Source organism: Alexandromys fortis, unplaced genomic scaffold (assembly GCF_014885135.2).
Source record: "Alexandromys fortis isolate MF-2015 unplaced genomic scaffold, M_Fortis_MF-2015_v1.1 scaffold_57, whole genome shotgun sequence".
Classification (NCBI taxonomy): domain Eukaryota; kingdom Metazoa; phylum Chordata; class Mammalia; order Rodentia; family Cricetidae; genus Alexandromys; species Alexandromys fortis.
In genome coordinates, this window is record NW_026067941.1 from 4188618 (window position 1) to 4198784 (window position 10167).

A 10167-nucleotide genomic window follows, 5' to 3' on the forward strand; every position below is an offset into this window, starting at 1 on the left:
TGCTACCACTGCCTGGCATAAAACCATTTTTTTTAAGCAACAGTAGACAAATCATAAACTAAAAGAGATTGTGTCTATATTTAAAATAAGACCCCCAGGGAGTTCCCATAGCCACAGGTTCTAGAAACTTTCCCTCCTATGCTCCTAAAGGAAAGCAGGAAGAAAAACGGGGAGCTTCAGTGTAAAGTGTGACTAACAACCTCCTGTTAACTTTCACTTCAATGTTTGCCCACCACAGAGAGTGACAAATGACTAGACATTTCTTTCTTTTTTATTTTTTTGATATTTTATTTTTTTAATTAATTTATTAATTAATTAAAGATTTCTGTCTCTTCCCCACCGCCGCCTCCCCTTTCCCTCCCCCTCCCCCAATCAAGTCCCCCTCCCTCGTCAGCCCAAAGAGCAATCAGGGTTCCCTGCCCTGTGGGAAGTCCAAGGACCACCCACCTCCATCCAGGTCTAGTAAGGTGAGCATCCAAACTGCCTAGGCTCCCACAAAACCAATAGGTGCAGTAGGATCAAAAACCCATTGCCATTGTTCTTGGGGTCTCAGTAGTCCTCATTATCTGCTATATCAGACCCAAAAAAGAGGAACATGGGATGTACTCACTCATATTTGGTTTCTAGCCATAAATAAAGGACATTGAGCCTATAATTCGGGTTCTTAGAGAAGCTAAATAAGAAGGAGAACCCAAAGAAAAACATATAGGCATCCTCCTGAATATTAACCTTCATCAGGCGATGAAAGGAGACAGAGACAGAAACCTACATTGGAGCACCAGACTGAAATCTCAAGGTCCAAATCGGGAGCACAAGGAGAGAGAGCACGAGCAAGGAACTCAGGACCACGAGAGGTGCACCCACACACTGAGACAATGGGGATGTTCTATCGGGAGCTCACCAAGGCCAGCTGGCCTGGGTCTGAAAAAGCCTGGGTTAATATATACATATTAGAGTACTACTCAGCAGTAAAAAACAAGGACTTCTTGAAGTTTTCAGGCAAATGGATGGAAATAGAAAACACTATCCTGAGTGAGGTAAGCTAGACATTTCTTTCTAACCTACAGCCCAAAGGGTGTGGGATGGACAAGTGTCTCTGGCAACATCGGCCTCTAAGGTGTACATTTTCTTCACAGTTTGGTTTGATTCTTTCTCTCTAGTGAGCTGCGGCTTTCTTTGCCACTGTGCGATGAGCCAAATCATTCAATGACCCTCGGCTATGTAGCCCTGTGGTACTCTCCAGGGAAGCCATCTCTGCATGGCCAAATCTAGCCTGCCCATCAAACACCAGTTCCAATAGCATCATCTAGAGCTTTCTAGACTTGGTCAACAGAAGAGTCCCTTCCTTCCACACATGATGGCACTCTACCCTTCTAATAGCAAAGCAAAGCAAAGCAAAACAAAACAGGTAAAAAATCCCCTTTACTGTCTCTGTCCCAACTTGTCTTTCTAGGGAAGCGGGCGCTGGGGAAGATTAGCATTCAAAGGATGCTCTTTTAAGCAAAAACTGGGCAGTGATAGAGTCTCAGGGAAAGCATCAGGTGGCTTAAGGATCTCGGAGATGGGATGATCTCTCAGGGATGTCCCATATTGGGTGAGCTCTCTGTCTCCTCATTGCAATACAATAGTTACTGGCTACGACTGTATGGGGCTAAGATGGCTAGTCAGCAAATGAAAATGCACAATATTCTGTTAAATTTGAATCAGGTAGACAGTGAATGAGTGTGTGTGTGTGTGTGTGTGTGTGTGTGTGTGTGTCTACCCTACATCATGTTTGGGATATATTTATACTAACAAAATTTGTTGCTAATCTGAAATTCAAATTTAACTATCTGTTCTGTATTGCGTCTGGTGTTCCTACCCAGAAAGCAGCATCATCCTGATTCAGGTAACTCTCCTTAGGAGAGGTGACTCCAAAGAGGCTGGCAGAGGAGAGCTGCAAGGTGGACAGTACTGCCAGTGGGAGGGACATCAGGTCTGAGGGGGATGTGTGCTGGGTACCACAGCTTCCAACACAGGCAGGTGCGCTTCCCACTTTGCATTGACTGAAGTCAGTGTGAGAGTCTGACTGGTGTGAATGGGCTTTTAGACTCCGAATACTATTTGGTCAAATGAGGATGTTTCCTGGGTAGCTCCTCCCTCTGATTGAAATCAAGGAATAATACTACTTGAAGAGGAGCTAGACAAATGACCACTGACCTTCCCCGTTTCCCAAGGGACTGGGGAACATTCTCCTTTATACTCAATGTATAACTTTACTCTGAGCAAGCAGGACTGACTTGAACTGACAACTGATTCTGTTACATGATATTACATAGCTGCATTCTCTTACATGACATTACATAGCTGTGAACTTCATGGGAACATCACGTATTTGTTCTCGGGAAGTTTTGGAGACTATGCAGCCCAGATCTGCTGCTTCCTCATAACAAGTGAATCTGTTTATGAAGGACAGGCCAAAGCTTGGAGCTAATTGGTTCCTTTGGATGTTCGGATGCTCATTCCCTGCTTGACTTACAGCTGCAATCCTAGCCTACCTTGTTTTGATTTTTTTGATCATTTTTTCCAATTAATGATGTTTTAATTTTATCCTTTAGTTTACCTTGAACAATTCTGCATAATTACAGAAGAGTTTTAGGAATCCTGCCAAACATAAAGGCATGCTGATAACAATAATAAAGCTGATGACAATTCACAAATTTATTGATTGATTATATATGTTTGTATATACATATGTTTGTATTTGTGTGTGTATGTGTATGTGCGTTTTCAGGTGTGTGTATGTCTGTGTGGAGGCTGGAGACTGACTCTGAGTGCTTTTCTCTAGTGGGCTCCACCTTAGTTTTCAAGAGAGGGTGTCTTACGGAGCCTATTCCTCATCTTTTTGGCTAAGCCAGTTGACCACTGAGCTCCAGGGATCCACCTATCTTCCCGCCATCCTGAGCTGGGTTACAGAGGTGTGCTGCAGTGCACAGCTTTTATGGGGTGCCAGGGATTTGAACTCAAGTCCTTATGCTTATGCTATAGGCTCTTGACTGACAAAGCCATTTCCCTAGTCCTGAATACGTATATATATTTAAAGGCTTCTGCATGCCAGATACTTTTCTATGCACTGGGAATCTAGACAAATAAACAAGTCAGGAAAACTTCTGCCTTCATTGGATTTGTGTTTAAGCTATTAGCATGAAGACAGATTTAAGACAGTAAACTGTGAATCAATAATGGATGTTATAGGACAAATCAATGGTTGTGGGGAGGTAGAGTGTCATGACTTTAAACAGACTTGGCTTCCTAGCATTGTTTATCTGTGGGGACATTTATTATGTTACAGAGTTTCCTCCTTCTGAGGACCCATGGGAGAGCCTTCCTTTGATGTTAGAAGTGGCCAAAGCTGGGCTTCTCTCAGGTAACGGCCTTGTTTTTGTCTTCTCTACACCCCGTATCCTGTGTCACCACCCAGTTACGTTCACAAGGAAACCAGAACCATGGGCGTGGGCTGTGGCTTCACTTTACCTTTTTCTACCTAATTTTAGCCTTTGTACCAGTTGGTTCACCTGCTTCTCTTAAACTTCATTTTATGACGTTAGATAGTATTTGTGTTGGTAAGCACCTGTAATGTTTTTATCAAAGAGAAGCACAATAAAATAAATAAAACAAGTATCTACACACGTGTACACATACGCAGTATGCACATGCAGATAGAAACAAGCTATCATGTGCACATGTTGCGTGGCTTTCTTATTTTGCTATTTCTGTGTAATGGTGGTAGTGGTATATGTGTGTGTGTATGTGTGTGTGTTTGCATGTGTGAATGTTTGTGCCATGTTACACCATGTAGAGTTCAGAGGACAATCTGGGGTGTTGGTCCTCATATTCTACTTTGTTTAAGATTCCTTCTTCCTTTACTGTTATCTACCCCAGGCTAGCTATGTACCCCAGGCTAGCTGGTTTCACCGGTTTGGGGACTTATGGAGATTTCCTGGTTTCTTCCTCCATCTCCCCATAGAAGGCTGAGATCACAGATATGGTCACCACTTCCAGCCTCACATGGGGATTTCAAATCCTCAAGCATGTATGAAACATACTTTACCTCCCAAGTCATATTCCCAGACCCAGAAGTTTTGTTTAAATAGTCATGTTTAAAATGTCAAAATCCTCTCTCTCTCTCTCTCTCTCTCTCTCTCTCTCTCTCTCTCTCTCTCTCTCTCTGTTTTGTTTTTTGAGACAGAGTTTCTCTGTAGCTTTGGAGCCTGTCCTGAACTAGCTCATGTAGATCAGGCTGTCCTCAAACTCACAAAGATCTGCCTGCTTCTGCTTCCCAAGTGCTAGGATTAATGGCATGTGCCACCACTGCCCAGCTCCCCCCCCCCACCAGTCAAAATCATTTCAGTTTAAAGACATGAGCATGGATGTGTCTGTGGCTCTTCTAAATTCTTTCCCAAAAGCTTCCAGCCAGCAAGTTTTAAAGCTGTGGCATAACTAAACCCTGTGAAACATTGTGATGGAGGCAAGTTTGCTTTGTGCGTGTGCACACAGAAGCACACACACACACACATACACACACACCACAATATTAAGAGAGGTACTCTATGGTTTATTTATCAACAAACTTAGCTTCTAAATACTTGCTCTATGTTTTTCATCTTAAGTAATAAGTTGTGTTCTTAAAATTTTTTTAAAATTATTTTAGTTTGTGTTTGGGTGTTTTGGCTGCGAGGGTGTCTCTGTACCTACCATGTGCATGCCTGGTGCCCATAGAGGTCAGAATTGGGTGTCAGAAGCCCTGGAGCTTGAATTTCAGCTGACTGTGTGGGTGCTGGGACCAGAACCTGGGTCTTTTGGAAAAGGAACCAGTGCTCTTAACCTCTGAGCCACTGCTCTACCCCACAGTGTTCTTAATTTCTTAATTGCAAAAAGCAAAACAAAGAAAAAAGGAAAAAAGTCAAAAATTTGCTGCATCAAGGGACTGCTAATATTCAGAAAACTTGGGCATATAAATTTATTCTCTCTTTAAAAAAGGCCAGATGGCCAGGCGGTGATGGCGCATGCCTGTAATCCCAACACTCTGGAGGCAGATACATGCAATCTCTGTGAGTTGGAGGCCAGCCTGGTCCACATAGTTCTAGGTTAGTAAACAGTGAGATCCTATCTCAAGACAAGCAAGCAAGCAAACAAAGTATCAAATTTATATTATTAATAGTTTTTTATGGCTTGATTGTTATATAACCATATATTAGTAGTTACCTATGACATTAAAAATTCTTTTTAAAAACCACTTTTCTTTTTATCTGAGTAATATCTTGCTCCATGATTCTGTACTGTGCTAGGCTTTTTTCAGCGTTGGGGGTGTCTAGATCTTTCCTTCCATTTGCTAAAAAGTTGCTATGACAAAGTCTTGGAGCTAAAAACCAACTTGGTTGGTGTAAAAATGTATATTATAACCCAAACAATTTTATATAGACTATCTTTCAGAAACATTTAGTATGATTATGCTTGAATTAGAAGTGGGTGAAAGTCCCTAACAAAGTATATTTTTATCCCCATTCTCACTGGTATTGATTGAAGTACCTGAACAGAATGAATGGAAGGAACAAAGCCTCCCTGCTGTTGACAGAGGGGAAGGTAGGGGTGTGGGGGGGGGGGGGGGAGTGGGGGGATGGGACATGATGGGGGTGGGAAGATGGGGTTGGGTAGGGGGACAGGGATGGGCATGGGGTGGGGGAACCAGGAGGATGGTGCGGAGGAGACACCAGACGACAAGGATAGACTGGAGGACAACGAAGACACGCCGGCCATTTTGACTTCCATCTGTATATCCTTGAAGACTAATGAGCTTTAAACTGTGTTTTCAAAAGTTTGCCTTTTCTCTTTAATGGCCGATGAGATGTTTGGCTCATTAATATGGCGAGGAAATGTTTGTTCCTTCTTATTTTTGTGTTCTTTTGGTACAGCAAAGTCTGTCAGTAAAGTTTAGCTTTTTCATGCCTTATATTAAAAACAAACAATAGCAACAACAAAAACCCTCAGGATTCTTAGGCATTTTATCATTTTTTTGTAACTGTAACTATGAAGGTTTTTTCTTCTATTACGCTTTCTTTGCACTTGGTATTAGTGGCATATGTAAAGGTGATGGAGTTTTACATGTTTAAAGTTCAGTTGATTTCCATTGACCTTCTTAGAGCCTTTAGCCATATTTGCAATTCTACCCCGCAAAGAAAGATTCTTTTGTTCTAAGATTTATTCCTCTTTGTTCGGTTCCCTCTCCTGTTTAAACTTCCTGAAGAGTCACATGGAAGGATGGTGATGATACATAGAGTCACATGGGTTCTTTTTGTTTTAATGGAGATGTCTACAATGTTTCATTGTTAAGTATCATAGCTCCTGGCTTAAAAGGAATCATTAAGGATGAGCTGGGAAATTCAGCAATGCCTGGCCTACACATATTAATGTATTATTATGATTCTATCTTCCGCTTTAGTCTTACTGGCTTGGTAATTTTTATTTTCTAGCCTTGGACTTTTTTTGCTTTTGGCAAATATTTTTATTTAATCATGGTAGACAATAAAACGATCTGGCATTTCCCTTAAAATTAGCTTGATACTTAAAGGAGTATGAGTGTTGTAAAATTTTCTCGTATAAAATATTCCCCCCCCACCTCCGATTTTGGCATCAGAATTGGTTATGTAAGGTTCATGGCATGAAGTACGTTTCTCTATTCCCTGAAAAAAATGGAGCTAGAGAATTATCTATTTCTTCAAGTAGCTAGAAATGTAGTCATAAAGTATTTTAGGTGAGAAATTTTATGGGTTGATTATTTGATAACTTTTTTGGCTTGGTTCATAGTTATTGGCTTCTCAGGATAATATTTTTTTAGAGTCACTTTTGGACTATTGTGCTCTCTCCACCTCCACATTCCTTCATTTCTGATGCTCCATTATTAATATGTTAGGTCCAGGTATGTTACATGGCTCCTGTGAATTGCTCTTTACTGATATCAAATGATCAATAGTTCAGGTTAATAAACTCTGCCGGGGCCGCCTTCTACTTTTGTAACTACATTGTTTCACCTGCTCTCTTGTGTAGATCTTTTTCTCTGCCTGGTTTAGATAACAGTTACCAGTTCATTGAAACCTATGAGAAGGGGGCGGGCTGCAAGTCATTAAAATGTATTTATTTTATTCTCCACATGTATGTCTGTAGCACGTGTGTGTGTGTGTGTGTGTGTGTGTGTGTGTGTGTGAAGGTCAGAGTAGGATGTCAATGTTTTTCTCTGTTTCTCTCCACCTTACTTGACTTAAGACAGGGCCTCTCATTGACCCTTGCGCTCATGGTTTCTGCTACGTTGTCTGGCCAGCGAGTTCCAGGGATCCACCTGTGTCTGTTCCCCATCTCCAGTGCTGGGGTTACAGATGTGAGAAGCAAAGACCGGCTGTTTGTATGGGCACTGGGGATTTGAACTCAGGACTCATGTTTGCAAAGCAGGCAGTTTTACCAACTAAGCCATTGCCTCCCTCTAGGGCTCGAGTTTGAATGGCTTTTGTCTTTCTACTTAGAGGTATTTATCTGTGTGGACGCAAAGGGAAAGAGTTTTAAGGAGCTGGTTCCTGGACTGCAGAGGTTGCCAAGTCCAGTCTGCAAAGTAGGCTGCAGGCCAAGATGATGCTTTAGTTTGAGCCCCAAGGCCGGTTATCTGCAGAGTTCCTTCCTAGGGAGAGGTAACTTATTTTTTCTCTTTAAGGTCTTAACTGGTAGGATGAGTCCCATCTTTGATTCCAGAGAGCAGTCTGCTGTATACATGTTAATCTTACTTAAAATTGCCTTCACAGAAGCATTTAGAATGGCATGTAATAAGTACCGGGACATTATATCCTATTCATACTGACATAAAAGGCTAGCCATTACCAACCCGCAATTCCGGGTCGGCTGCAACGCCTGCTCCCTCCTGCCCCCCCACGATTGCACTCCTTTCTGTTGTTTCTCATCCCAGAAAAGCCTTCTGCTTCTGAAGGGTAGCTTCCAGAAACCTCAAGCCGTCTAGCTTTCCAGATGTCTGCAGGGCCCCTTGGAAACTCCCACGCTGGACTCCCCACACTGCGCCATTCCTTTTCCATCCTGTGGTAGCCAGTCAGGCTCTGGCTTTTATGATTCTCCTCAAGGATAGCAATGCTTTAGCTGTCCACTCCCAGACACCCTAAACCCCAGAGGGACGCAGGTCAGATGGAAGTGTCTACCATGCTCACTGTTCCTCTTCCTCATGGCAGTGGCTGCTTCATGACGTCATCAGGGCGCCAGGTCTTTGTGCTCTGTCTTCCCCAGTCGTCTGACTGCTTCTTTTCCAGGGTAATTAGTCCTTTGCTTGAGTGATCCATGGGCAGGTAGCTGCTGGGACTACGAGCTTCCTTAAACAGAACCAGGAGGAGCAGACTGTTTGTTCTTACATTTGAAAACAAATCTCACTCGGCATCGTTGACACGTATCAACTGTACAAATAAATAGAACTCTGTGTGGTGTTTTCACACATGCATGCAGTGTGCACAGATCTCGTTTAATCTTTTATCCTTTGCTTCCTCCCACCCCAGCTCTGCAGCCTTCCCATTGCCCAGCTCCCCCCCACCTCTGCAGCCTTCCCACTGCCCAGTCATGTACCCCCCCACCCTGCCCCCCATCACTACTCTTGCTCTTCTGCTTTCCAGCTAACTTATTTATTTCTTCTCAGAGGACAAAGTATACGGATACTTGTTCTGCCTCCCTCACCCATTCATTGAATAAAAATTACATATGTTGCGCTGATTGGTTAATTGTAGTCACATGACCATTGGAACCAACCAGGCTGATGGGGACAGGGGCCTTTTGTGCTTAGACCAGAAAATTTTCTTCTTTTTCTGTTCTCTCTTCATTGTTCTGTTTTTCATATCTTTCCTTTCTTTTTTTTTCTGGGAGACTTTATTAAATAATGTGTCCTTCACAGTGCTGAATGCGTTTCCAACAGTTGCCTTTTTATAGCCTCTAATATTATTTTTAGCGTGAATTTATTAAAATGTACATTGTGTTTTAGTAATTTTCTCCTTTTTGAAAAATATGCTTTTATTTCAATCTGTTCTAGTTTCTTCTCTCAGCTTCTTGGCCCGTTTTTCCTTGCCATTCCAAAGCTAGTTCTTTGTATTTTGTGTGAATATGGCAAATGATTTAAAAAGTTAGTTCTGGGCTGCATAATGATGTAAAAATGTACTTATGGCCTGTGGTGGTTTGAATGAAAATGGTCCCCATAGGCCTATAGGGAATAGCACTTTTTAGAAGGCGTGGCCTTGTTGAAGCAGGAGTGATATTGTTGGAGGAAGTGTGTCACCAGGGGATTGACTCTGAGGTCTCAGAAACTCAAGTCAGGCCCAGTGTCCCACTGTCACTTCCTGCTGCTTGTGGATCCAGATGGAGAACTCTCAGCTACTTCTCCAGCACCATGTCTGCTTGCATGCTTCCATGCTCTCTGACATGATGATAATGGACTGAATCTCTGAACTGTAAGCCAGCCCCAATGAAATATTTTTCTTTAAGAATTGCTGTGGTCAGGTTCACCAGGTATACACTCCGTGACCTTTATTTATGGCTAGAAACCAATTATGAGTGAATACATCCCATGTTCATCTTTTTGGGTCTGGGTTACCTCGCTCAGGATAGTGTTTTCTATTTCCATCCATTTGCATACAAAATTCGAGAAGTCATTGTTTTTTACCGCAGCATAATACTCTAATGTGTATATATTCCACACTTTCTTCATCCATTCTTCCATTGAAGGGCATCTAGGTTGTTTCCAGGTTCTGGCTATTACAAATAATGCTGCTATGAACATAGTTGAACAAATGCTTTTGTCATATGATAGGGCATCTCTTGGGTATATTCCCAAGAGTGGTATTGCTGGGTCCAGGGGTAGGTTGATCCCGAATTTCCTGAGAAACCGAAACACTGATTTCCAAAGTGGTTGCACAAGATTGCATTCCCACCAGCAATGGATGAGGGTACCCCTTCCTCCACAGCCTCTCCAGCAAAGGCTATCATCGGTGCTTTTGATTTTAGCCATTCTGACAGGTGTGAGATGATATCTCAAAGTTGTTTTGATTTGCATTTCCCTGATTGCTAATGAGGTTGAGCATGACCTTAGGTGTCTTTTGG